General features: G+C 48.5%; 1 protein-coding gene and 1 non-coding gene across 2 annotated transcripts in view; one reads left to right on the top strand and one right to left on the bottom strand.

Annotated features, from left to right (window-relative positions):
- The window catches only part of LOC139277687 (myosin-7-like), a 200,988-nt gene that overhangs the window by 159,517 nt on the left and 13,917 nt on the right, over positions 1–27,554 (bottom strand). The gene's annotated exons all lie outside the window — the stretch shown is intronic.
- trnay-gua (transfer RNA tyrosine (anticodon GUA)) lies at positions 13,859–13,950 on the top strand. The gene is given in 2 exon segments: positions 13,859–13,895; positions 13,915–13,950. It is a non-coding gene; the product is annotated as a tRNA-Tyr (tRNA).

The following is a 27,554-nucleotide window of genomic DNA, read 5'->3' as shown; positions in this document are numbered from 1 at the left end:
TTCGCTGCCTCAGAGAGCTGTGGAAGCTGGGACATTGAATAAATTTAAGACAGAGATAGACAGTGTTATGTATGCATGCCAATGATATAATGATGTACTGTAACACTAGACCTGAATGTCATCATCATCATAGGCAGTCCCTCACATCGAGGATGACTTGCTTCCATGTCAAAAAGTTCACAGGTGTTTCAATGATGGACCTAAAATTCCAGGTCTGAACTCAATCTTGAAGGGTGGAAGATGCCTCTGCTTGGATTTTTTTAATGTGTGGTAACTGTTGCACACCAGCCACCAGATAGGATTAACCAAGACGACTGGAGACCTGCTCTGCTGCACGGACCTAGTGCGCACACATGTTGTAGTGTGGGCTGGCCCGTGCTGCCCCTTGGCCCTCGCCTCTCCTGGGTCCCAATCACATCCCTCTACGAACTCTCGCCGCTCCTCCGCCCTGACCTTGCCGCTCCTGCAGTACCTGCCCACACTCCAATCACCGACCTGGACCTTGATGACATCACTCTTCGCTGCCGTTGCTCTCCTGTTCCAGCACGTGCTGCTCCCTGGAGTGGTATGCCGCCACGCTGCTCCTTCCGCTCCCCGGCCTGCTCCGATGGTGCTCGCAGGCTGGGGGCCGCTCAGCCTGCTGGGCTAGGCCGCCACACTTCTCCTTCCGCTCCCGGCCTGCTCCGATGGTGCTCGCAGGCCAGGGGCCGCTCAGCCTGCTGGGCTAGGCCGCCACACTTCTCCTTCCGCTCCCGGCCTGCTCCGATGGTGCTCGCAGGCCAGGGGCCGCTCAGCCTGCTGGGCTAGGCCGCCACATTGCTCCTTCCGCTCCCGGCCTGCTCCGATGGTGCTCGCAGGCTGGGGGCCACTCAGCCTGCTGGGCTCGGCCGCCACACTGCTCCTTCCGCTCCCCGGCCTGCTCCGATGGTGCTCGCAGGCTGGGGGCCACTCAGCCTGCTGGGCTAGGCCGCCACTGCTCTTTCCGCTCCCGGCCTGCTCCGATGGTGCTCGCAGGCTGGGGGCCACTCAGCCTGCTGGGCTAGGCCACCACTGCTCCTTCCGCTCCCGGCCTGCTCCGATGGTGCTCGCAGGCCCGGGGCCGCTCAGCCTGCTGGGCTAGGCCGCCACGCTGCTCCTTCCGCTCCCCGGCCTGCTCCGATGGTGCTCGCAGGCTGGGGGCCACTCAGCCTGCTGGGCTAGGCCGCCACACTGCTCCTTCCGCTCCCCGGCCTGCTCTGATGGTGCTCGCAGGCTGGGGGCCACTCAGCCTGCTGGGCTAGGCCACCACGTTGCTCCTTCCGCTCCGGCCTGCTCCGATGGTGCTCGCAGGCTGGGGGCCGCTCAGCCTGCTGGGCTAGGCTTGAATGCTGCTCCTGTACATTCACCCTGTATATACCTTACCTGTACACCAGAGGGTGCTGCTGCTGGAGACCTGTACACTGCAGGTAACCCAGTATAAAAGGGAGCTGGCCTCTTGGTGTCCTCACTCTAGGAGCTGCAATAAAGGACTACAGTCTGTACAGTCCAAGTGCCATAGCCCTGCCTCGTGGAGTCATTAACAGAGTGCTTACATACATAATAACTGGCGATGAGGTCACGAATCCCATGCACAACATGTCTAATCTCAGCAACTTCCAACAATTCACCGATGGGGAAGATTGGGACGCCTTCGTGGAAAGGTTAGAACACTTCTTCATAGCCAACGACCTGGATGGGGACTCACCGGCTACACTGGCGAACAAGCGCTGGGCCATCCTGCTTAGCATCCAGCATCCACCATCCACGACTTCGTCAGGGACCTACTAGCCCCAGTGAAGACAACAACCAAGAGCTATGGGGAGCTTGTAAACCTGATACAGAATCAACTGAAACCCAAAGAGAGCATCCTCACAGCCAGGCACCGGTTTTACACTCACCGGCGACCTGAAGGTTAAGAAATTGCTAAGTATGCTGCAGATTTAAGAAGGTTGGCTGCACCATGTGATTTTGGCGACCACCTCACCGAAGCACTAAGGGACATATTTGTTATCGGAATCGGCCACGCGAGCCTCCTGCACAAACTACTCTCTGCGGACATCACGGTCACCCTGCAGAAGGCAATTAAAGTGAGCCAGGCTGACATGATTTCGGTCAGCGACTCCAAGCGAATGATGACTCACATCCAGAACTCTAAACCGACGAGCGCAGTGAACAGAATGGTGACTTTCAAAGGCAGAAATGCTGCCCAGAGTCTCGCAACCCTGAGTCTGCCACATGGAGCCAACCGGCTAGCCCCGTGCTGGCGCTGTGGAGGAAACCACTGGGCCCACCAGTGCCGCTTCAAAGAATACATCTGCAAAGGCTGCAACGCGAAAGGTCACCTTCAGAGAATGTGCAGAAAAATCTTTACTGACCGCGCCGCTGAAGACTTGGCTGATCACCTGGGCTCCGACACTGATGAAGACGAAGTTGCTCAACCCCTGGAAGAAGAGTACGGAATTTATACCTGCTCCACCGAGAGTTCCCCGTGGAAGATGGAAGTCGATATCAACAGAGTTCCAGTTTTGATGGAGATCGACACAGGGCCGAGTCTTTGATGAGCCAGACGACCTTTGAAAAACTTTGGAACAATCCCGCCGAATGACCAAAACTGTCTCCTGTCCAGGCAAAGCTGCTCACCTACACCAAAGGCACCATCCCAGTCATTGGCAGTGTGGATGTCCAGGTCTCCCAGGGTGGCGCGATGAACAAGCTCCCCCTGTGGATCGTTGCCGGCGATGGTCCAACGCTGCTGGGAAGAAGTTGGATGAAGCAGGTCCAAATCGGTCGGAGCGACGACGGCCTCGGGGCCCCAGCGATCGACATCCCACGCAGCCCCGAACGTGGATCCATTGCTGCACCTAGAAATCCCACCGTCCAGCTCGACTGCGCGGCGATGGCTCCACAACACCGTGGCGAGATCACCCAACCCGAACGTCCAAACCTCACCTTCCGGGGGAAGAAGATCGGCGAAAAAGGTGGATTCCTGATGTCTGTGGCCGAACCTGAGAAGAAAAAGATCACCACAGCCTACCTCGAGGAGAATGAGAAGATGGCGGCCACACCACGAGGCGAAGAACCCAGAATCAAAATGGCCGCGACCAGACCATGAGGGGCAGCGTTGGAGGAGCGACACGTGGCACCGAGCGGCGAACCGGATTGGAAGGCCCTCTTAAAAGAGACTGGTAACCCAAAGAATTTAAAGGGACAGTTTCAATCTAAAGATGCCAAGGACTTTAAAGTTAAAATTGCAGTTAGCGATTGCAGGTATGCTAATGTAATGTTGAATTGTGATGCCGGAATAACTGATGAAAAAAATGTCATGAATGCTTGTGTAAGTAATGTTAAGAACAAGTTTGTACTGTTAAAGGATGATGATAGAAATTTTAATATGACAAATGTAACCATGTATGGAGACACCAATACACAAGAAAGTGTTATAGTGTTAAAAGTAATAACGTAAAGAGAGATAACAGTGTAGAACTGGCTATGTATGATTGGAGTCAATGTGTCATGTATGCAGAAAGTAGACTGTTAAAGGATGCCGGGTTCTACAGGTACAATGTAAATGCCAGAGGAATCCCCCCGTGGGAGACCCCCAGGTCCAGCGGGCTACCTGACCATGTAGTCTGGACTTTTGGGACAAATGTGATGCCCCAGGAAGGGCTCACACACACCCAATGGGAGCAGACCCACTGCAGGGACAGCGGTCAATGGGCAGCACAGCCACCACCACTGGCAACCTGCCCCAGACCGGCCCTACACCCCCTGGCCACCAGGGCCAGCACCAGGAGCAAGAGGCCAGTACCCTCCGGCTTTCCCGGCGGACCCCGGGATGACCAGACTTCCACCACCAATGGAGGACAAGGAGCCCACACAGCCCTGTGGCCCTGCCCACCACCGCTTCCCCACTCTACAGTGTATGTACCCTACCCATTGCACTGGCTCCATCACTGAGGAATCCTCCAACAGTGACACCCACATGGTCTGTGTGTGAGGGGGGCAGGGGGGGGATGTATGAGGCCAGCCTGGCACCTGCACAACTCTCACTACTGATCACCTCCCCAGGTCATAGCAATAAGGACTTGGAAACGGCTTAGGGGGGTATGTTGTTATGTATGCATACCAATGATGTAATGATGTACTGTAACACTAGACCTGAATGTACCATCACCCTGTATATACCTTACCTGTACACCAGATGGTGCTGCTGCTGGAAACCTAAGGGTCACCTGTACACTGCAGGTAACCCAGTATAAAAGGGAGCTCACCTCTTGGTGTCCTCACTTTAGGAGCTGCAATAAAGGACTAGAGTCTGTACAGTTCAAGCACCATACCTTGCCTCGTGGAGTCATTAACATACACAATAGACAGTTACTTAACCGATAAAGCAATAAGATGTTATAGGGAGCGGGCAGGGAAGTGGACCTGAGTCCATGATTGGATCAGCCATGATCGTATTAAATGGCGGAGCAGGCTCAAGGGGCCATATGGCCTACTCCTGTTCCTAGCTCTTATGTTCTTATGATCTTATGATATACTGGACTCTTGTCCCTTCTTTCAAGTTATTTCTTCCGAAACCTTTCTTGGCCTTCCCTTAGCGCTTTGTGAGGTTCAATAAATAGGCACAACTGAAAAACACACCACTTGTTCCTCTAAGAACATGCTATCGCCCAAATGACCTTGTTCCCTGAAACTCAATGGTTAATGGCCGCACAAACCAGAAGGTGCCACATTCAATCCCTGACCTGAGCGAATGGTAGCAGCAAAATGTTTCAATCTATCTCAGCTCCTCTCGATAATCAGTGGGAGCTCCTGCAAAATGCATCAGTGGGAATTGAGTTGTGAAGAGAATCAAACGCAGGTGTGAATACCTCCAAGGTGTGAAGAGTGTGATGAGGAGCAATAGTAAAAGGCCGCATTGACACAGCCCAGCAAAGTAAAGTAGAGAAAAGCGTTAGTGAATCCTTGAATTTACAGGCATTTTTCTCAAAAGGTTGAAGGTTGAATCCTCTGGTTCGGTATCATTCTCTATTTGTGCCACTGTTAGGGCATCACATGAGAAACAGTGAGGAAACTGAGATGTAGATAAAACAATGACAACTGCTCCCTATTTTTAGAGTGAAATATTAACCCAAGGCTCCGACAATCAAAGTCCAGGAGTGAAAGCTCTCAGTACCGCGTTCTTGTGACATGAGGTTACTGTTAAATGGTTAAGAATTCTTTGATCCTATGATATCTTTAATGTAAAGGCAAAATACTGCGGATGCTAGAAATAAAACAAAAAATGCTGGAAATACTCAGTAAGTTAGGCAGCATCTGTGGAGAGAGAAACAGAGTTAACAGCCCTGATCTTATCTTATCTCAAAGCAGTTGGTGGGGAAGGGGTGGGTACCAGCCAGACTGAGAGGCTGGGGGCCAGTCGGGCAGGGGGAGATCGGAAGGGTCAGGGGGAGGTCGGAGGGGTGGGGAAGGGGGCAGATCGGGCTGGGGGGGAGATCGGAGGGGCTGGGCTGAGTTCGATAGAGTCGGGGGAGATCGGAAGGGTCAAGGAGCAGGGTGTTCAATCACAGGGGCTTACCTCCTGGATCCAGAGCCCTTGCCTCCCTTTAGCTGCTGGGTTTCCCAACACCAGGGTTAAATTTATAATGGTGGTTAAATATGAGGCATACAACCTCATTATTATATTCAAATTACCAACCCGCTTTCTGCGAGCAGATTGGTTGCCCGCCCAATTCCGCCTCCGTTAAAACTGGAAGTGGGTGGTTGGGATCGGGTTTCAGATTTTTAATATTTTTACACCTCACCTGACCCAAACCCACCCATTATTGGGGGTTAAAATTCCCACCAATGTTTCAGGTTGATAACCTTTCATCAGAACTGGAAGAAGTTAGAGATGTAGCAGGTTTTAAGGAAGTACAGGGGCAGGGAAAGGAGGGAGGGGAGGAAAGAGCAAAAGGGAAGGTCAGTGACAGGGTGGGAGGCAGGAGAGATTAATAGGGTGATGGTGCAAGGCAAAAGGAGATGGTAATGGGAGAAGTAAAGAAACAAAAAATGGGTCTCCATCATCATCATCATCATCATCGGCAGTCCCTCAGAATCGAGGAAGACTTGCTTCCACTCCTGAAGCGAGTTCTTTGGTGGCTGAACAGTCCGATACGAGAGCCACAGACTCTGTCACAGGTGGGACAGATAGTCGTTGAGGGTAAGGGTGGGTGGGACTGGTTTGCCGCACGCTCTTTCCACTGCCTGTGTTTGATTTCTGCATGCTCCTAGCGTTGAGACTCGAAGTGCTCAGCGCCCTCCCGGATGCACTTCCTCCACTTAGGGCGGTCTTGGGCCAGGGACCCCCAGGTGTCAGTGGGGAAATCGCACTTTATCAGGGAGGCTTTGAGGGTGTCCTTATAACGTTTCCGCTGCCCACCTTTGGCTCGTTTGCCGTGAAGGAGCTCTACATAGAGCACTTGCTTTGGGAGTCTCGTGTCTGGCATGCGAACTATGTGGCCTGCCCAGCGAAGCTGATCAAGTGTGGTCAGTGCTTCGATGCTGGGGATGTTGGCCTGGACGAGGACACTGATGTTGGTGTGTCTGTCCTCCCAGGGGATTTGCAGGATCTTGCGGAGACATCGTTGGTGATAAATCTCCAGCGACTTGCGGTGTCTACTGTACATCGTCCATGTCTCTGAGCCATACAGGAGGGCGGGTATTACTACAGCCTGTAGACCATGACCTTGGTGGTAGATTTGAGGGCCAGGCCTTCGAACACTCTTTTCCTCAGGCGGCCGAAGGCTGCACTGGCGCACTGGAGGCGATGTTGAATCTCCACAACAATGTCTGCTTTTGTTGACAAGAGGCTCCAGAAGTCCACATTGTCGAAGGTTGCGCCGTGGATCTTGATGACTGGGGGGCAGTGCTGTGCGGCGGTGACAGGCTGGTGGAGGACCTTTGTCTTACGAATGTTTAGCGTAAGGCCCATGCTTTCATATGCCTCAGTAAATACATTGACTATATCCTGGAGTTCAGCCTCTGTGTGTGTGCAGACGCAGGCGTTGTCTGTGTACTGTAGCTCAACGACAGAGGTTGGGGTGGTCTTGGACCTGGCCTGGAGGCAGAGTGGGTTAAACAGCTTCCCACTGGTTCTGTAGTTTAGTTCCACTCCAGCGGGGAGCTTGTTGACTGTGAGGTGGAGCATGACGGCGAGGAAGATTGAGAAAAGGGTTGGGGTGATGACGCAGCCCTGTTTGACCCCGGTTGGATGTAGATTGGGTCTGTAATGGATCCGTTGGTGAGGATCACGGCCTGCATGTCGTCGTGGAAGGATGTTGACAAACTTTTGGGGGCATCTGAAATGGAGGAGGACGCTCCATAGACCCTTGCGGTTGACAGTGTCGAAGAAGGCCATGTATAAGGGCTGACGCTGCTCCCTGCATTTTTCCTGCCGCTGTCGCGCTGCAAAGATCATGTCTGTTGTGCCCCGGAGGAGATGAAATCCGCATTGTGATTCCGGGAGGAGCTCCTCGGCCACGGGGAGAAGACGGTTGAGGAGAGCTCTAGCGACAACTTTCCCAGTGGCTGATAGCAGGGAGATTCCTCTGTAGTTGCCGCAGTCGGACTTGTCCCCTTTTTTAAAGATGGTCGCGATCACTGCATCTCTGAGATCTCCTGGCATGCTCTCCTCCCTCCAAATGAGAGAGATGAGGTCATGTATCCGCGCCAATAGCGCCTCTCCGCCATACTTCAGTGCCTCAGCAGGGATTCCATCCGCTCATAAGAATTAGGAACAGGAGTAGGCCATCTAGCCCCTCGAGCCTGCTCCATCATTCAACAAGATCATGGCTGATCTGGCCGTGAACTCAGCTCCACTTACTCAGCCGCTCCCCGTAACCCTTAATTCCCTTATTGGTTAAAAATCTATCTATCTGTGACTTGAATACATTCAATGAGCTAGCCTCAACTGCTTCCTTGGGCAGAGAATTCCACAGATTCACAACCCTCTGGGAGAAGAAATTCCTTCTCAACTCGGTTTTAAATTGGCTCCCCCGTATTTTGAGGTTGTGCCCCCTAGTTCTAGTCTCCCCGATCAGTGGAAACAACCTCTCTGCCTCTATCTTGTCTATCCCTTTCATTATTTTAAATGTTTCTATAAGATCACCCCTCATCCTTCTGAACTCCAACGAGTAAAGACCCAGTCTACTCAATCTATCATCATAAAGTAACCCACTCATCTCCGGAACCAGCCTAGTGAATCGTCTCTGTACCCCCTCCAAAGCTAGTATATCCTTCCTTAAGTAAGGTGACCAAAACTGCACGCAGTATTCCAGGTGCGGCCTCACCAATACCCTGTATAGTTGCAGCAGGACCTCCCTGCTTTTGTATTCCATCCCTCTCGCAATGAAGGCCAACATTCCATTCGCCTTCCTGATTAACTGCTGCACCTGCAAACTAACTTTTTGGGATTCATGCACAAGGACCCCCAGGTCCCTCTACACCGCAGCATGTTGTAATTTCTCCCCATTCAAATAATATTCCCTTTTACTGTTTTTTTTCCCCAAGGTGGATGACCTCACACTTTCCGACATTGTATTCCATCTGCCAAACCTTAGCCCATTCGCTTAACCTTTCTAAATCTCTTTGCAGCCTCTCTGTGTCCTCTACACAACCCGCTTTCCCACTAATCTTTGTGTCATCTGCAAATTTTGTTACACTACACTCTGTCCCCTCTTCCAGGTCATCTATGCATATTGTAAACAGTTGTGGTCCCAGCACCGATCCCTGTGGCACACCACTAACCACCGATTTCCAACCCGAAAAGGACCCATTTATCCCGACTCTCTGCTTTCTGTTCGCCGGCCAATTCTCTATCCATGCTAATACATTTCCTCTGACTCCGCGTACCCTTATCTTCTGCAGTAACCTTTTGTGTGACACCTGAGCGAATGCCTTTTGAAAATCTAAATACACCACATCCATCGGTACACCTCTATCCACCATGTTCGTTATATCCTCAAAGAATTCCAGTAAATTAGTTAAACATGATTTCCCCTTCATGAATCCATGCTGTGTCTGCTTGATTGCACTATTCCTATCTAGATGTCCCGCTATTTCTTTCTTAATGATAGTTTCAAGCATTTTCACCACTACGGATGTTAAACTAACTGGCCTATAGTTACCTGCCTTTTGTCTGCCCCCTTTTTTAAACAGAGGCATTACATTAGTTGCTTTCCAATCCGCTGGTACCTCCCCAGAGTCCAGAGAATTTTGGTAGATTATAACGAATGCATCTGCTATAACTTCCGCCATCTCTTTAATATCCTGGGATGCATTTCATCAGGTCCAGGGGACTTGTCTACCTTGAGTCCCATTAGCCTGTCCAGCACTACCCCCCTAGTGATAGTGATTGTCTCAAGGTCCTCCCTTCCCACATTCCTGTGACCAGCAATTTTTGGCATGGTTTTGTGCCTTCCACTGTGAAGACCGAAACAAAATAATTGTTTAAAGTCTCAGCCATTTCCACATTTCCCATTATTAAATCCCCCTTCTCATCTTCTAAGGGACCAACATTTACTTTAGTCACTCTTTTCCGTTTTATATATCTGTAAAAGCTTTTACTATCCGTTTTTATGCTTTGCGCAAGTTTACCTTCGTAATCTATCTTTCCTTTCTTTATTGATTTCTTAGTCATTCTTTGCTGTCGTTTAAAATTTTCCCAATCTTCTAGTTTCCCACTAACCTTGGCCACCTTATACGCATTGGTTTTTAATTTGATACTCTCCTTTATTTCCTTGGTTATCCACGACTGGTTAACCCTTCTCTTACCGCCCTTCTTTTTCACTGGAATATATTTTTGTTGAGCACTATGAAAGAGCTCCTTAAAAGTCCTCCACTGTTCCTCAATTGTGCCACCGTTTAGTCTGTGTTTCCAGTCTACTTTAGCCAACTCTGCCCTCATCCCACTGTAGTCCCCTTTGTTTAAGCATAGTATGCTCGTTTGAGACACTACTTCCTCATCCTCAATCTGTATTACAAATTCAACCATACTGTGATCACTCATTTACTCGGAGATCGTTTATTATTCCTGCCGCATTACACAGGACCAGATCTAAGATCGCTTGCTCCCTTGTAGGTTCTGTAACATACTGTTCTAAGAAACAATCCCGTATGCATTGTATGAATTCCTCCTCCAGGCTATCCCGTGCGATTTGATTTGACCAATCGATATGTAGGTTAAAATCCCCCATGATTACTGCCATTCCTTTTTCACATGCCTCCATTATTCCCTTGATTATTGCCCTCCCCACTGTGAAGTTATTATTTGGGGGCCTATAAACTACACCCACCAGTGACTTTTTCCCCTTACTATCTCTAATCTCCACCCACAATGATTCCACATTTTGTTCATTAGAGCCAATATCGTCTCTCACAACTGCCCTGATATCATCCTTTATTAACAGAGCTACCCCACCTCCTTTCCCTTCTTGTCTATCTTTCCGAATCGTCAGATACCCCTGTATGTTTAATTCCCAGTCTTGGCCACCCTGCAACCATGTTTCTGTAATGGCCACCAAATCATACCCATTTGTAATGATTTGTGCCGTCAACTCATTTACTTTATTTCGAATGCTGCGTGCGTTTAGGTAGAGTGTTTTAATATTAGTTTTTAAACCATGATTTTTAGTTTTGACCCCTCCTGCAGCCCCTTTATATTCAGTGGCCCTTTTTGTTGCCTTGGGTTTCTCTGCCCTCCACTTTTACTCATCTCCTTTCTGTTTTTTGCTTTTGACTCCTTTTTGTTTCCCTCTGTCTCCCTGCATTGGCTCCCGTAGCCTTGTTCTTCTTGAGCTGTTTTATGGCTTTGCCTACCACATGCATTGTTGGGGTTTCACTGAGTTGGTGGCAGCTCGCATGCTGCGGGATGGAGTTGAGAACAATCAAGTCAAAGGCAGAGTCTCAATTGAGGAGATCTTCGAAATGCTTCTTCCATCGGGCCCTGACTGCCTCGGTGTCCTTGATGAGTGTTTCCCCATTCTTGGCCAGCAGTGGGGTGGGGCCTTGGGAGTTTGACCATAGATGGCCTTGACTGCGATGAAGAATCCTTGCATATCGTGGCTGTCAGCCAGTTGTTGTATCTCCTGTGCTTTCTCCATCCACCACTTGTTCTTTAGGTCCCGGGTTTTTTGTTGGACCTCAGCCTTGAGCCGTCTGAAATGTTGCTTTGCTGCTCCCGAGTTGGGCTGTTGCTTGAGGCTCAGAAATGCTCTGCGCTTATGATCTATTAGTTCCTGGATCTCTTGATCATTTTCATCAAACCAGTCCTGTTGTTTTCTGGTTGAGTGACCAAGTGTCTCTTCACAGGCACTGGTTATAGAGGCCTGGAGGGCAGACCAAGCGCTGTGGGCATTCTGCGTCTTGGAGTCATCAAGGCATGCCAGGTTAGCTGTGAGGCGCTGGCTGTATAGGACTCTCTTAGTTGGGTCTTTAAGTGCCCCGGCATTGACTTTTTTGTGGCACTGCTTCTCTGCCCCCTCTGCTTTGGGGCTATGTTAATGTCGATGATGGATCAGATTAGGCGATGGTCCATCCAGCAGTCGTTAGCTCCTGTCATGGCGCACATCCTTGCTCCCTGGCTCGGACGATGACTCAGTCGAGCAGGTGCCAGTGTTTGGAGCGAGGGTGTTGCCACAATGCCTTGTATTTGTCCCTCTGGTGGAACAGAGTGTTGATGATGGGGAGTTCATGTTCTAGACATTTTGTCAGTAGGGTACCGCTGGCGTTGGCTTTCCCTACCCCCTCTCTGCCAATCACACCTCCCCAGAGGGCTGTGTCCTTGCCGACCCTGGCATTGAAGTCACCCAGGAGGATCAGTTTATCGCCCGTGGGGACGCGGGACAGGGATGTTTCGAGGTTGGAATAAAAACTCTCTTTGGTCTCATCCATTGCATCGAGTGTTGGGGCATGTGCACTGATGACTGTGCGCATTGGTTCCGGTATAGGGTGAGTCAGAGAGTCATGAGGCGTTCGTTAACCCCGCAAGGGGAGTCTTTGAGGCGGTCGACCAGCTCATTTTTGCTGGCGAAGCTGACTCCATGAAGGCGGCGTTCTTCCTCTGGTTTTCCTTTCCAGAAAAAGGTATAGCCTCCACCATGTTCCTTGAGCTGGCCTTCCCCGCCCGCTGGGTCTCGCTTCGGACGCGATGTCGATGTCAAAGTGTCTAAGTTCACGGTCGACTATGATGGTGCAGCATTCCGGCCTGTCACTGTTGGAGTTGTCCATGAGGGTCCTGACATTCCAGGTCCCGAACTGCATGTTAACGAAGTGGAAGATGCCTGTGCGTGAGTTCTTTTAACGTGGGGTGGCAGCTGCACACCAGCAACCACACGGGCTTAGCTGAGCAAGGTCTTGGTCCAGTGGCAAGGGGGTCTGAGATGACTGGAGACTAGGCACAGCTGTATGAGCCTAGTTGCCTAGGGCGAGATGTTGGCCGCAAGCTCGATGCCGAGTAGCGCCATTGGTGGTAGGTGGCCCGAGGCTTGGTTGGGGGCAGGCATTAGGAAGGTCAGTTGTCCACTGGAGTTCCGAGGGATGTTTTGAAAGTTTCTTCCAAAATTTTCCGAAGTTATTTAAAAGTTTCTCCAGGGGTTTCAAAAGAAAAATTGTCCAAGTTGTTTAAAAGTTAGAACATTTTCCCAAATTGTTTAAAAAGTTTAAAAGTAGATTAAAAGTTTAAAAGTAGATTAAAAGTTAATTAAAAGTTGATTAAAATGTAAGTCAGTAGTCTACAGCCCAGTCAGTGTTCACTGAGAGGCAGTCTAAATGGCAACAGCAGAATCAATACCAGCAATTGCTGTCTGAAAAAATAGGGGCAGAGGATATGATGTAAAATTGCTGAACTCGATTATGAGTCCAGAAGGCTGTAAAGTGTCTGATCTAAAGGTGAATTTCTTTCCCTCGAGCTTCATTGGAACAGTGCAAGAGGCCAAGGTCAGAAGTCAGAATGGGAGTGGGATGGAGAATATGTTTAATGTGCTGGTGTAAAATGCTAATGAATGCATCAAGATGGGTGGCAGGATTTCTGTAACTAAAACAGGGTGAATGGTTGAATCTGTGCCTCCCTCCATGGCCTCATAAGAACATAAGAATTAGGAACAGGAGTAGGCCATCTAGCCCCTCGAGCCTGCTCCGCCATTCAACAAGATCATGGCTGATCTGGCCGTGGACTCAGCTCCACTTACCCGCCCACTCCCCATAACCCTTAATTCCCTTATTGGTTAAAAATCTATCTATCTGTGATTTGAATACATTCAATGAGCTAGCCTCAACTGCTTCCTTGGGCAGAGAATTCCACAGATTCACAACCCTCTGGGAGAAGAAATTCCTTCTCAACTCGGTTTTAAATTGGCTCCCCCGTATTTTGAGGCTGTGCCCCCTAGTTCTAGTCTCCCCGACCAGTGGAAACAACCTCTTTGCCTCTATCTTGTCTATCCCTTTCATTATTTTAAATGTTTCTATAAGATCACCCCTCATCCTTCTGAACTCCAACGAGTAAAGACCCAGTCTACTCAATCTATCATCATAAGGTAACCCCCTCATCTCCGGAATCAGCCTAGTGAATCGTCTCTGTATCCCCTCCAAAGCTAGTATATCCTTCCTTAAGTAAGGTGACCAAAACTGCACGCAGTACTCCAGGTGCGGCCTCACCAATACCCTATACAGTTGCAGCAGGACCTCCCTGCTTTTGTACTCCATCCCTCTCGCAATGAAGGCCAACATTCCATTCGCCTTCCTGATTACCTGCTGCACCTGCAAACTAGCCTTTTGGGATTCATGCACAAGGAGGCACTTCCCCTCGATAGCTCAGTTGGTAGAGCGGAGGACTGTAGTGGAATTTTCAGCAAAGTCATCCTTAGGTCGCTGGTTCAATTCCGGCTCGAAGGAGCTAGTGTACTTTTCCTGATCTTTGGGCACCCTGTGCGGAGGGGAGCGGGTAGGTCCGAAGGCCTCCTCGTAGGACTGCTCCTGGGCACGGCCAAGGGTGCCATCAGCCGGTCCAGGCAACGGGCGGTCGAGGGGGTCGTTCAACCTGACTGCCTGCCTCTCTTCCGCTCTTACATCCGGTCCAGGGTGTCCTTGGAGATGGAGCATGCGGTGTCCACCGGTACGCTCACGGCCTTCCGCGAGAGGTGGGCACCGGAGTGACTGGAGTGCATCATCACGCCCGGCAGCCAAATTTTAATTTGATTTTACATTTTAAAGTTTAATTTGATTTAATTGCCGGTGCTTTTAGTGTCCCCCTTCCCTTTTATAGGGGGCACTTGGAAAAATGTGATTTTAGCGCCCCAAAAAAAACCAAAAAAAGAAAAACACAAAAAAAAAGGAGAAAAAAAAAGGGGCCTTGTAAATGTCTGGTGTGTCACCCAGGTCGGGTGGCACGGTTTAATGTTTTTTGTTTTGCAGATAAACTCCAAAATGAGTTTCATGCACAAGGACCCCCAGGTCCCTCTGCAACACAGCATGTTGTAATTTCTCCCCATTCAAATAATATTCCCTTTTACTGTTTTTTTTTCCAAGGTGGATGACCTCACATTTTCTCACATTGTATTCCATCTGCCAAACCTTAGCCCATTCACTTAACCTATCTAAATCTCTTTGCAGCCTCTCTGTGTCCTCTACACAACCCGCTTTCCCACTAATCTTTGTGTCATCTGCAAATTTTGTTACACTACACTCTGTCCCCTCTTCCAGGTCATCTATGTATATTGTAAACAGTTGTGGTCCCAGCACCGATCCCTGTGGCACACCACTAACCACCGACTTCCAACCCGAAAAGGACCCATTTATCCCGACTCTCTGCTTTCTGTTAGCCAGCCAATTCTTGATCAATGCTAATACATTTCCTCTGACTCCACGTACCTTTATCTTCTGCAGTAACCTTTTGTGTGGCACCTTATCGAATGCATTTTGGAAATCTAAATACACCATATCCATTGGTACACCTCTATCCAACATACTCGTTATATCCTCAAAGAATTCCAGTAAATTAGTTAAACATGATTTCCCCTTCATGAATCCATGTTGTGTCTGCTTGATTGCACTATTCCTATCTAGATGTCCCGCTATTTCTTCCTTAATGATAGCTTCAAGCATTTTCCCCACTACAGATGTTAAACTAACTGGCCTATAGTTACCTGCCTTTTGTCTGCCCCCTTTTTTAAAACAGAGGCGTTACATTAGCTGCTTTCCAATCCGCTGGTACCTCCCCAGAGTCCAGAGAATTTTGGTAGATTATAACCAATGCATCTGCTATAACTTCCGCCATCTCTTTTAATACCCTGGGATGCATTTCATCAGGACCAGGGGACTTGTCTACCTTGAGTCCCATTAGCCTGTCCAGCACTACCCCACTAGTGATAGTGATGATCTTAAGGTCCTCCCTTCCCATATTCCCGTGACCAGCAATCTTTGGCATGGTTTTTGTTTCTTCCACTGTGAAGACCGAAGCAAAATAATTGTTTAAAGTCTCAACCATTTCCACATTTCCCATTATTAAATCCCCCTTCTCACCTTCTAAGGGACCAACATTTACTTTAGTCACTCTTTTCCGTTTTATATATCGGTAAAAGCTTTTACTATCTGTTTTAATGTTTTGCGCAAGATTACTTTCGTAATCTATCTTGCCTTTCTTTATTGCTTTCTTAGTCATTCTTTGCTGTCGTTTAAAATTTTCCCAATCTTCTAGTTTCTCACTAACTTTGGCCACCTTATACGCGTTGATTTTTAATTTGATACTCTCCTTTATTTCCTTGGTTATCCACGGCTGGTTATCCCTTCTCTTACCGCCCTTCTTTTTCACTGGAATATATTTTTGTTGAGCACTATGAAAGAGCTCCTTAAAAGTCCTCCACTGTTCCTCAATTGTGCCACCGTTTAGTCTGTGTTTCCTGTCTACTTTAGCCAACTCTGCCCTCATCCCACTGTAGTCCCCTTTGTTTAAGCATAGTACACTCGTTTGAGACACTACTTCCTCACCCTCAATCTGTATTATAAATTCAACCATACTGTGATCACTCATTCCAAGAGGATCTTTTACTAGGAGATCGTTTATTATTCCTGTCTCATTACACAGGACCAGATCTAAGATAGCTTGCTCCCTTGTAGGTTCTGTAACATACTGTTCTAAGAAACAATCCCGTATGCATTGTATGAATTCCTCCTCCAGGCTACCCCGTGTGATTTGATTTGACCAATCGATATGTAGGTTAAACTCCCCCATGATTACTGCCATTCCTTTTTCACATGCCTCCATTATTCCCTTTATTATTGTCCGTCCCACTGTGAAGTTATTATTTGGGGGCCTATAAACTACGCCCACCAGTGACTTTTTCCCCTTACTATCTCTAATCTCCACCCACAATGATTCCACATTTTGTTCATTAGAGCCAATATCGTCTCTCACAACTGCCCTGATATCATCCTTTATTAACAGAGCTACCCCACCTCCTTTCCCTTCTTGTCTATCTTTCCGAATCGTCAGATACACCTGTATGTTTAATTCCCAGTCTTGGCCACTCTGCAACCATGTTTGTGTAATGGCCACCAAATCATAGCCATTTGTAATGATTTGTGCCGTCAACTCATTTACTTTATTTCGAATGCTGCGTGCGTTTAGGTCGAGTGTTTTAATACTAGTTTTTAAACCATGATTTTAGTTTTGACCCCTCCTGCAGCCCCTTTATATTCATACATATTGTCCCTTCCTATCACCTTGTGGTTTTCACTTACCCCAGCGCTTCTCCGCTCTCTTGCCTCCTGCCTTTTGCATTCTTTCTTGGGGTCCTGTTCATCTGAGCTCTCCCCCCTCTCTAACTAGCTCAGAACCCTCTCCTGGGTTCCGAATACTCCTCGCATTGAGGCACCGAGCTTTCATGCTTGCCTTTTTATTACACTTTGACCCTTTACAATTTTGCTGTACAGTGACCCTTTTTGTTTTTTGCCTTGGGTTTCTCTGCCCTCCACTTTTACTCATCTCCTTTCTGTCTTTTGCTTTTGTCTCCTTTTTGTTTCCCTCTGTCTTCCTGCATTGGTTCCCATCCCCCTGCCATATTAGTATAACTCCTCCCCAACAGCACTAGCAAACACTCCCCCTAGGACATTGGTTCCGGTTCTGCTCAGGTGCAGACCGTCCGGTTTGTACTGGTCCCACCTCCCCCAGAACTGGTTCCAATGCCCCAGGATTTTGAATCAATCCCTGCTGCACCACTGCTCAAGCCACGTATTCATCTGAGCTATCCTGCGACTCCTATTCTGACTAGCACGTGGCACTGGTAGCAATCCCGAGATTACTACTTTTGAGGCCCTACTTTTTAATTTAGCTCCTAGCTCCTTAAATTCTTCTCGTAGGACCTCATCCCTTTTTTTACCTATATCGTTGGTACCAATGTGCACCACGACAACTGGCTGTTCACCCTCCCTTTTTAGAATGTCCTACACCCGCTCCGAGACATCCTTGACCCTTGCACCAGGGAGGCAACATACCATCCTGGAGTTTCGGTTGCGGCCGCAGAAACTCCTATATATTCCCCTTACAATAGAGTCCCCTATCACTATCGCTCTCCCACTCTTTTTCCTGCCCTCCTGTGCAGCAGAGCCAGCCATGGTGCCATGAACTTGGCTGCTGCTGCTCTCCCCTGATGGGTCATCCACCTCAACAGTACTCAAAGCGGTGTATCTGTTTTGCAGGGTGATGACCGCAGGGGACCCCTGCACTACCTTCCTTGCACTACTCTTCCTGCTGGTCTTCCATTCCCTATCTGGCTGTGGACCCTTCACCTGCGGTAAGACCAACTCACTAAACGTGCTACTCACGTCATTCTCAGCATCATGGATGCTCCACAGTGAATCCACCTGCAGCTCCAATTCCACAACGCTGAGCCAGGAGCAGCGTGAGTCCGTTGGTGAGGCCTATAAAAGGTCGGGAGGGGCGTGGAGAGGCATCGCTGAGCCGGGAGCAGCGTGAGTCCATTGGTGAGGCCGATAAAAGGTCGGGAGGTGTGCGGAGAGGTGTGGCTTGTGCAACTACAGGGAGAATGCAAAAAAGAAGTCGAAAGAAACAGAAAGGTGACGTCACAGCCAAGGGGGTAAGTGATTGGCTGGTGATTGGTGAGTAGTTTTTCTTTTTTCTCTTCTATAACAGTGAGTAAGCTTTAGCATTGTTGTTGCCAATTTAAGTGTATCTAAGGGTTAAGTCATGGCAGGAGAGCTCGGTCACGTGATATGCTCCTCCTGTACCATGTGGGAACTCAGGGACACTTCCGGTGTCCCTGACGACTACGTGTGCGGGAAGTGTATCCGCCTTCAGCTCCGCCTCGCCCCCTCCCTATCTCTGTAATCTCCTCCAGCCCCACAGCCCCCGAGATGTCTGCGCTCCTCTAATTCTGCCCTCCTGAGCATCCCTGATTATAATCACTCCACCATCGGTGGCCGTGCCTTCTGTTGCCTGGGCCCCAACCTCTGGAACTCCCTCTCTAAACCTCTCTGCATCTCTTTCCTCCTTCAAGATGCTCCTTAAAACCTACCTGCCCTAATTTCCCCTTATGTGGCTCGGTGTCAATTTTTTTTGTTTTATAATATTACTGTACTGCGAAGCGTCTTGGGATGTTTTATTACGTTAAAGGCATGATATAAATACAAGTTGCTGTGTTTCCTATACAAGGACACCTAAATCTCTGAACACCAACATTTAATAGTTCCTCACCATTAAAAAATATTAAATTTTTCTGTTTTAATTTGCAATTTTTTTTCTATATATAATTAATCAATGACTAGAACATCAGTTGGGTAGAATTGGTCCGTGAACTAAATTTAGCGCAAAAATGACGTGAGGTAAAATTGGACCCATTGCTTTACAATTATATTGTCTATGGTGCTAAACTCAGCGCAAAGAACAATACATTTAATGAGAACAGGACGGATTCAGTGTAGATTTCAGTAACGTGTTGCGAATGGGAGGGTAAATTTGTGTAAAATAGGCAGTAGTCTGTAATATGACCTTACTCTACAGTATAAATGCACACGAGGCCCATACTGGAGAGAAGATCACTCTGTGACCAGTTACCTTTATTACCAAGACCTCAAGAGACTGACGATGGGTGGAGCTTCCCCTTTTATACCGGAACGTCCAGGTTAGGAGTGTCTCCCACAAATTCGCCCCCTGTGGTCAGTGTTATTCATGGGTTACAATGACAGTTGAATACATGACATCACCTCCCCCCAAAAATCTTATTGGGATCACAGGTTAAGTCTCTCTGGTGGTTTACGCTCCCTTGTAGAGCCCTGAGTTGGGGCTCCGGTTGTTGGGCACTGGCCTGAGTGTCTGCTGTTTGCGGTGCCTCAGGCCTGTCCGGACTGCCCACAGTGACTGGGCTCTCCTCCACTTGGTTCCGGTGTTCGGTCACCTCTGGTGGAGTAAACTCTACGTCGTGTTCTTCCTCTGCTTCTTCTATGGGGTTGCTGAACCTCCTTTTAGTTTGATCCACGTGCTTGCGCAGATTTATCCATTGGTAAGTTTAACTACCAAAACCCTATTCCCCTCTTTGGCAATCACAGTGCCTGCAAGCCATTTGGGCCCTGCAGCATAATTAAGGACAATAACAGGGTCATTAACATCAATACATCGTGCCCTCGCATTCCTGTCATGGTAGTCACATTGTGACTGACACCTGCTCTCAACAATTTCTTTCATAGTAGGGTGTATAAGGGATAACCTGGTTTTGAGCGTCCTTTTCATTGGCAGCTCTGTGGGTGGAACCCCTGTGAGCGAGTGTGGTCAGGATCTATTGACCAACAGGAGGCGTGATAAGCGGCTTTGTAGGGAACCCCTTTGGATTCTGAGCATCCCCTGTTTGATTATCTGCACTGCTTGTTCCATCTGGCCGTTTGAGGCCGGCTTGAACAGTGCCGTTCTGACATGGTTGATTCCATTGCCTGCCATGAAGTTCTGGAATTCAGTGCTTGTGAAGCACGGGCCATTGTCGCTGACCAGGACGTCCGGTAGACCATGGGCGGCGAACATTGCCCATAGACTCTACCGTGGCAGAGGATGTGCTTGAATTGAGAATGTCACACTCAATCTATTTGGAGTAGACGTCTACTACAACCAAAAACATTTTCCCCACGAAAGGACCTGCGTAGTCCACATGGCTGCGTGACCATTGCTTGGCAGGCCAGGACCAGGGGCTAAGGGGAGCTTCCCTGGATGCGTTGTCCAGCTGAGCACACGTGTTGCACCTGCGAACACAAAGTTCCAGGTCTGCATCTATCCCTGGCCACCAAACGTGTGACCTGGCAATTGCCTTCATCATGACAATGCTCATTGTGAAGTTCTCTGATAAACACCTCTCTGCCCTTCTGGGGCATGACTACTCAGTTTCCCCACAGTAGCCAATCTGCCTGAATCGAGAGTTCATCCTTGCGCCTATGAAATGGTTTAAATTCCTCAGGGCATGTCCCGTACGTAGCTGCCCAGCCCCCATTCAGGACATATTTCTTAACTAAAGACAGTCGCGGGTCTTTATTTGTCCAGACTTTAATCTGACGGGCTGTCACAGGTGAGCCTTCGCTTTCGAAAGCTTCAACAGCCATGACCATCTCAGCATCATGCTCAGCTGCCCCCTTAGTGGTGGCTAGTGGGAGCCATCAGTTTTCGGTGCCCGGTCTGTGCCGAATTGTGTAGTCATAGGCGGCTAACGTAAGTGCCCACCTCTGTATGTGGGCCGATGCATTCGCATTTATGGCCTTGTTGTCGGCCAAAAGGGACGTTAGGGGTTTGTGATCTGTCTCCAGCTCAAATTTCCTGCCAAACAGGTACTGGTGCATTTTTTTTCACTGCATATACACATGCTAGCGCTTCCTTTTCTACCATCCCGTAGCCCCTTTCTGCCCGGGACAGACTTCTGGAGGCATAAGCTGCCGGCTGTAACTGACCCTTGGCATTCACATGTTGCAATACACACCTGACCCCATAGGACGACGCATCACATGTTAAAACTAGTTTCTTACACAGGTCATATAACGTTAACAGATTGTTGGAGCATAACAAATTGCGTGCTCCATCAAAAGCCCTTTCCTGGCTGTCCCCCCAGACCCAATCGCGACCTTTGCATAGGAGCTTGTGTAGCGGCTCTAACAGCGTTCTCAATTTGGGAAGAAAGTTGCCAAAATAGTTCAGGAGCCCCAGGAACAAATGCAGCTCCGTCATGTTACGGGGTCTGGGTGCTCTCTGGATCGCTTACGTTTTGGACACAGTAGGTCTGATCCCGACTGCTACTACCCTCCTCCCCAGGAATTCTACCTCTGGAGCTAAGAAGACGCACTTCTCCTTTTTCAGTCGCAGCCCTACCTGGTCCAGTCTGCGTAGCACCTCCTCCAGATTGTGGAGGTGTTCTTCAGTATCGCGACCCATGATGAGGATGTCGTCTTGAAAAACTACCGTCCTCGGAATCGACTTGAGGAGGCTTTCCATATTTCGCTGAAAGATCGCAGCGGCCGAACGAATCCCAAACGGACATCTGTTATACTCAAACAACCCCTTGTGTGTCGTGATGGTGGTCAGCTTCTTCGACTCACTCGCCAGCTCCTGGGTCATGTAAGCTGAGGTCAGGTCCAATTTTGAAAAAAGTTTGCCACCGGATAGCATCGCAAAGAGGTCCTCCGCTCTCGGTAGCGGGTACTGGTCTTGGAGTGACACCCGATTGATGGTGGCCTTGTAATCACTACATATCCTGACCGACCCATCCGCCTTGAGCACCGGCATGATCGGGCTCGCCCAGTCACTGAATTCGACTGGCGAGATGATGCCTTCCCTCAGCAGGCGGTCCAATTCGCATTCTATCTTTTCCCGCATCGTGTACGGCACCGCTCTGGCCTTGTGGTGTACTGGCCTGGCGTCCGGGTTTATGTGAATCACTACCTTGGTCCCCATGAAAGTGCCAATGCCGGGTTGAAATAATGAGTCAAATTTGTCCAGGGCCTGTGAGCATGATACTCGCTCCACAGAAGAAATTGCATTGACATCGCCCCATTTCCAGTTCATGACAGCAAGCCAACTCCTCCCCAGTAGTGCGGGACCGTCCCCCGGGACAATCCAGAGTGGCAACCTGTTCTCCGAATCTTTGTGGGTTACGACTACCGTGGCGCTGCCTCGCACCGGAATGATCTCCTTTGTATATGTCCGTAGCTGTGCGTCAATCGGCGATAATTTTGGCCTCCTGGCCTTGGACACTCACAACCTATCGAACTGTTTGATACTCATCAGGGACTGGCTGGCCCCCGTGTCCAGCTCCATTAATACTGGGATGCCATTGAGGAGCACTTGCATCATTATCGGTGGCGTCCTGGTATATGAACTGTATATGTGCTCCACATGAACTCGCTGAACTTCCGCTTCCAGCGATTTCCCCCAGTATTCATTTGGCCTCGTAGGGCTTACATCGGGCCCGTCCTCCTCGTACATCAACCTGGCTGCAGGCTTCCTGCACATATGTGCCAAGTGACCGCTGACGTTGCAGTTTCTGCAGGTATATTGCTGATACCTGCAGGCTCTGGCTGGGTGTTTGCCTCCACACCTCCAGCATGAGCTGGAGGCCCCGTTGTTGGAAACAAAAGGTCCATTACCAGTCGATCGTCTCTGACTGGCTCTGTAACTGTCCTTAAGCGCACCATTAACAGGTGTTGATTGGCCCCATTACTGGCCGCATTGTCCAATGCGTTGGCATGAATCGACGTTCAGCTAGCCATTGTCTCTGTTGAATTCCCCCTTTGGATTCGACTACATGCTGGGGCATGTCCAATTGCCCTTGTCTGCCTAGAGAACTGTGTGTCGCGTTAACAATGTTGACCCCCTGGTCGTTTGCCGCATTTGAGCCAAGATTTTTGCCATAAATCATTCTGGTCTCTTCCTCCCCTGAGATAATTGTCTGGGCTATCAGAGCCGTCGCTTCCAAGGTCAAGTCTTTGGTCTCAATCAGTTTCCTGAATACCCCAGCGTGCCCGATGCCCTCAATAAAAAAGTCTCGCAGCATCTTCGCTCTGCATGCATCTGGGAACTTACATAGGCTCGCCAGTCGCCGGAGATCTGCCACGAAGTCTGGAACGCCTTGCCCTTCTCGCCGCCGGTGCGTGTAAAACCGGTGTCTCGCCATGTGCATGCTGCTTGCCGGTTTAAGGTGTTCCCCGATCAACTTACTGAGCTCTTTGAACGTCTTGTCTGCCGGCTTCTCTGGCGCTAGAAGGTCCTTCATCAGGGTGTGCGTTCTGGATCCACAAACTGTCAGGAGATGAGCCCTGCGTTTGTCGGCCAAATCCTGTCCCATCCATTCCTTAGTGACAAAACTTTGCTGTAGTCTCTCAAGAAAGTCGTCCCAATCATCACCAATACAGTACCTCTCTTCTGTGCTGCTAGTGGCCATGCTCGCGTGGTTTAAATCCCAGTTTCTCGTCGCCAATAATATGTTCTTACTGTACAGTATAAATGCACATGAGGCCCATACTTGAGAGAAGATCACTGTGACCAGTTATCTTTATTACCAAGACCTCAAGAGACAGACGGTGGGTGGAGCTTCCCTTTTTATACCGGAAAGTCCAGGTTAGGAGTGTCTCCCACAAGTTTGCCCCCTATGGTCAGTGTTCTTAAGGTGTACAACTTAGGTCAGCTTATGCATGGGTTACAATGACAGTTGAATACATGACAGTCTGGTTATAGATTATGCCCTATCAGAGTGCAAGTAGCGCACAGTATACCCAATATATACTGAAAAAATGCAGTAACAGGCTGTCCAGGTCAGTGCTTTGTGCGATATTGGAGTGATATTCTCCCTGTGTCTCTCCTACACACATATACTACCAGACTGAGTAGCAAACACAAGCCGATTCCCCACAGCCCCACACGGCCATGAAATGTGGCATTTCGGTTTTCGAGGCTTTGGCTGAGATATAAGGTTAAAGTTTGGGTTCAGCGTTACATACCCAGGGAGATGCACTCAATGGTGATTCTGAGAATTGAGAGCTATTTCCTTAAGAATAAATTTTCTAATTGAACCCATATCAAAGTCACAAATTACATCCTATATTACTGTGACAATGGCAAACTATCCCTGCTCACTCATCCTGGTAGGGACTACACTCGCCTGGTTCCATTCTTATCTGTCCAGCCGTAGTCAGAGAATCACCTGCAGCAGCTTCTCTTCCTTGCTTCCGCACTGTTACCTCTGGTGTCCTCCAAGGATCTATCCTTGGCCCTCTACTATTTCTCATCTACATGATGCTCCTCGGCAACATCATCCAAAATCACATCAGGTTGTTATGTACGTAGACAACATCCAGCTCTACCTCAAGTGACCATCATCTCTCTCGACCCCTGCACTGTCTATAAATTATTACACTGCTTGTCTGAAATCCAGTACTGGATGAGCAGAAATTTCCTCCAACTAACTATTGGGAAGACCAAAGCCATTGTCTTCAGTCCCCACCACAAACTCCATTCCCTAGCCATCGACACCGAGGACACAAACAACCTTCCGGATATAAAAGGGGTCAGAGGGTCTAGTAAGGAGGAGGAACTGAGGGAAATCTTTATTAGTCGGGAAATTGTGTTGGGGAAATTGATGGGATTGAAGGCCGATAAATCCCCAGGGCCTGATGGACTGCATCCCAGAGTACTTAAGGAGGTGGCCTTGGAAATAGCGGATGCATTGACAGTCATTTTCCAACATTCCATTGACTCTGGATCAGTTCCTATCGAGTGGAGGGTAGCCAATGTAACCCCACTATTTAAAAAAGGAGGGAGAAAGCAGGGAATTATAGACCGGTCAGCCTGACCTCAGTAGTGGGTTAAATGATGGAATCAATTATTAAGGATGTCATAGCAGCGCATTTGGAAAATGGTGACATGATAGGTCCAAGTCAGCATGGATTTGTGAAAGGGAGATCATGCTTGACAAATCTTCTGGAATTTTTTGAGGATGTTTCCAGTAAAGTGGACAAAGGAGAACCAGTTGATGTGGTATATTTGGACTTTCAGAAGGCTTTCGACAAGGTCCCACACAGCAGATTAATGTGCAAAGTTAAAGCACATGGGATTGGGGGTAGTGTGCTGACGTGGATTGAGAACTGGTTGTCAGACAGGAAACCAAAAGTAGGAGTAAATGGGTACTTTTCAGAATGGCAGGCAGTGATTAGTGGGGTACCGCAAGGTTCTGTGCTGGGGCCCCAGCTGTTTACTTTGTACATTAATGATTTAGACGAGGGGATTAAATGTAGTATCTCCAAATTTGCGGATGACACTAAGTTGGGTGGCAGTGTGAGCTGCAAGGAGGATGCTATGACACTGCAGAGTGACTTGGATAGGTTAGGTGAGTGGGCAAATGCGTGGCAGATGAAGTATAATGTGGATAAATGTGAGGTTATCCACTTTGGTGGTAAAAACAGAGAGACAGACTATTATCTGAATGGTGACAGATTAGGAAAAGGAAAGGTGCAACGAGACCTGGGTGTCATGGTACATCAGTCATTGAAGGTTGGCATGCAGGTACAGCAGGCGGTTAAGAAAGCAAATGGCATGTTGGCCTTCATAGCGAGGGGATTTGAGTACAGGGGCAGGGAGGTGTTGCTACAGTTGTACAGGGCCTTGGTGAGACCACACCTGGAGTATTGTGTATAGTTTTGGTCTCCTAACTTGAGGAAGGACATTCTTGCTATTGAGGGAGTGCAGCGAAGATTCACCAGACTGATTCCCGGGATGGTGGGACTGACCTATCAAGGAAGACTGGATCAACTGGGCTTGTATTCACTGGAGTTCAGAAGAGTGAGAGGGGACCTCATAGAAACGTTTAAAATTCTGACGGGTTTGGACAGGTTGGATGCAGGAAGAATGTTCCCAATGTTGGGGAAGTCCAGAAACAGGGGTCACTGTCTAAGAATAAGGGGTAAGCCATTTAGGACCGAGATGAGGAGAAACTTCTTCACCCAGAGAGTGGTGAACCTGTGGAATTCTCTACCACAGAAAGTAGTTGAGGCCAATTCACTAAATATATTCAAAAGGGAGTTAGATGAAGTCCTTACTACTCGGGGGATCAAGGGGTATGGCGTGAAAGCAGGAAGGGGGTACTGAAGTTTCATGTTCAGCCATGAACTCATTGAATGGCGGTGCAGGCTAGAAGGGCTGAATGGCCTGCTCCTGCACCTATTTTCTATGTTTCTATGTTTCTATCCCTCTCCCTGGCAACAGTCTGAACCAGATTGTTCCCAACCTTGGTTTCATATTTGACCCTGAGCTAAGGTTTTGACCCCATATCACCAAGATCGTCTACTTCCACCTCCGTGATATTTCCTCCGCTGTTTCAGCTCATCAGCTGCTGAAACCCTCAACCATGCCTTTGTTACCTCCAGATTCGACTATTCAAATGCTCTCTTGGCTGGCCTCCCATCTTCCACCCTCCATTAACTTAATTCATCCAAATATCTTAACTCCTTTCACCCATCACCCCCGTGTTCGCTGACCTACATTGGCTCCCAGTCCTGCAATACCTCAATTAAAACATTCTCATTGTGTTCAAATCCCTCCATGGCCTCGCCCCTCCCTATCTCTGTAACCTCCTCCAGCCTTACAACCCTCCGAGATCTCTGTGCTCCTCCAATTCTGGCCTCTTGCGCATCCTTGATTATAATCACCCCATCATTGGCGGCCGTGCGTTCATCTGCCTGGGTCCTAAGCCCTGGAATTCCCTCCCTAAACCTCCCCACTTCTCTCCTCCTTTAAGACGCTCCTTAAAACCTACCTCTGAGCAAGTTTTTGGTCATCTGTCCCAATAACTCAGTATCAAATTTTGTTTGATAACCCTCCTATGAAGCATCTTTTGACATTTTATTACATTAAAAGTGCTATATAAATGCAAGTTGTTTTTTAGTTTCATCCAGAGGGCAGAAATCTGGCAATCGGTATGACAGCATTTGCAAGCTAACAAGGAATTGCTGAATGGTTTTAGCATTAACCTGTTTAAAATCTTAATAAATATCGTTATTTTCCCGTAAGATTCAATGTTTCTGCAGGAGACAAAGGAGGAAGAAAAAGCAGGAGTAGAATGAGAAAGAATTGCAAATTTATTTTGCTCTAAAATAATTGTCAATATTGTTAGCAGCTTATTCCACGTCAAGGAATCGTGAGGCTGTTTCTGAAGGTCCTCCTCACAAAAAGCCAATACTCAATCTTTACTTCACTGTGTTCCTTCTACATAAAAACCGACACATTTAAACAAGTTTTAAAGTTATGCTTAGATTGTGGAGATTACAATACTGTCAGTTTATGTCACTACTATGACATCATAAATGCTCTGTTATAGAGTAATTGAGCCAAGGTTCAGTCACTGAGGGGATAATGAGAGTGAAATTGGGCCCCAATATATTCAATGGTTCATCCTACGTAACAACTCTTGATTTTAGTGAATTCCCAAGGTGCAATGTGCAGGATGCCATTAAGTGGAAAGAGTTGG

Source organism: Pristiophorus japonicus, chromosome 12 (assembly GCF_044704955.1).
Source record: "Pristiophorus japonicus isolate sPriJap1 chromosome 12, sPriJap1.hap1, whole genome shotgun sequence".
NCBI lineage: Eukaryota > Metazoa > Chordata > Chondrichthyes > Pristiophoridae > Pristiophorus > Pristiophorus japonicus.
The sequence above is the reverse complement of the archived record's forward strand: the minus strand, read 5'-3'. Positions and strand labels throughout refer to the sequence as shown.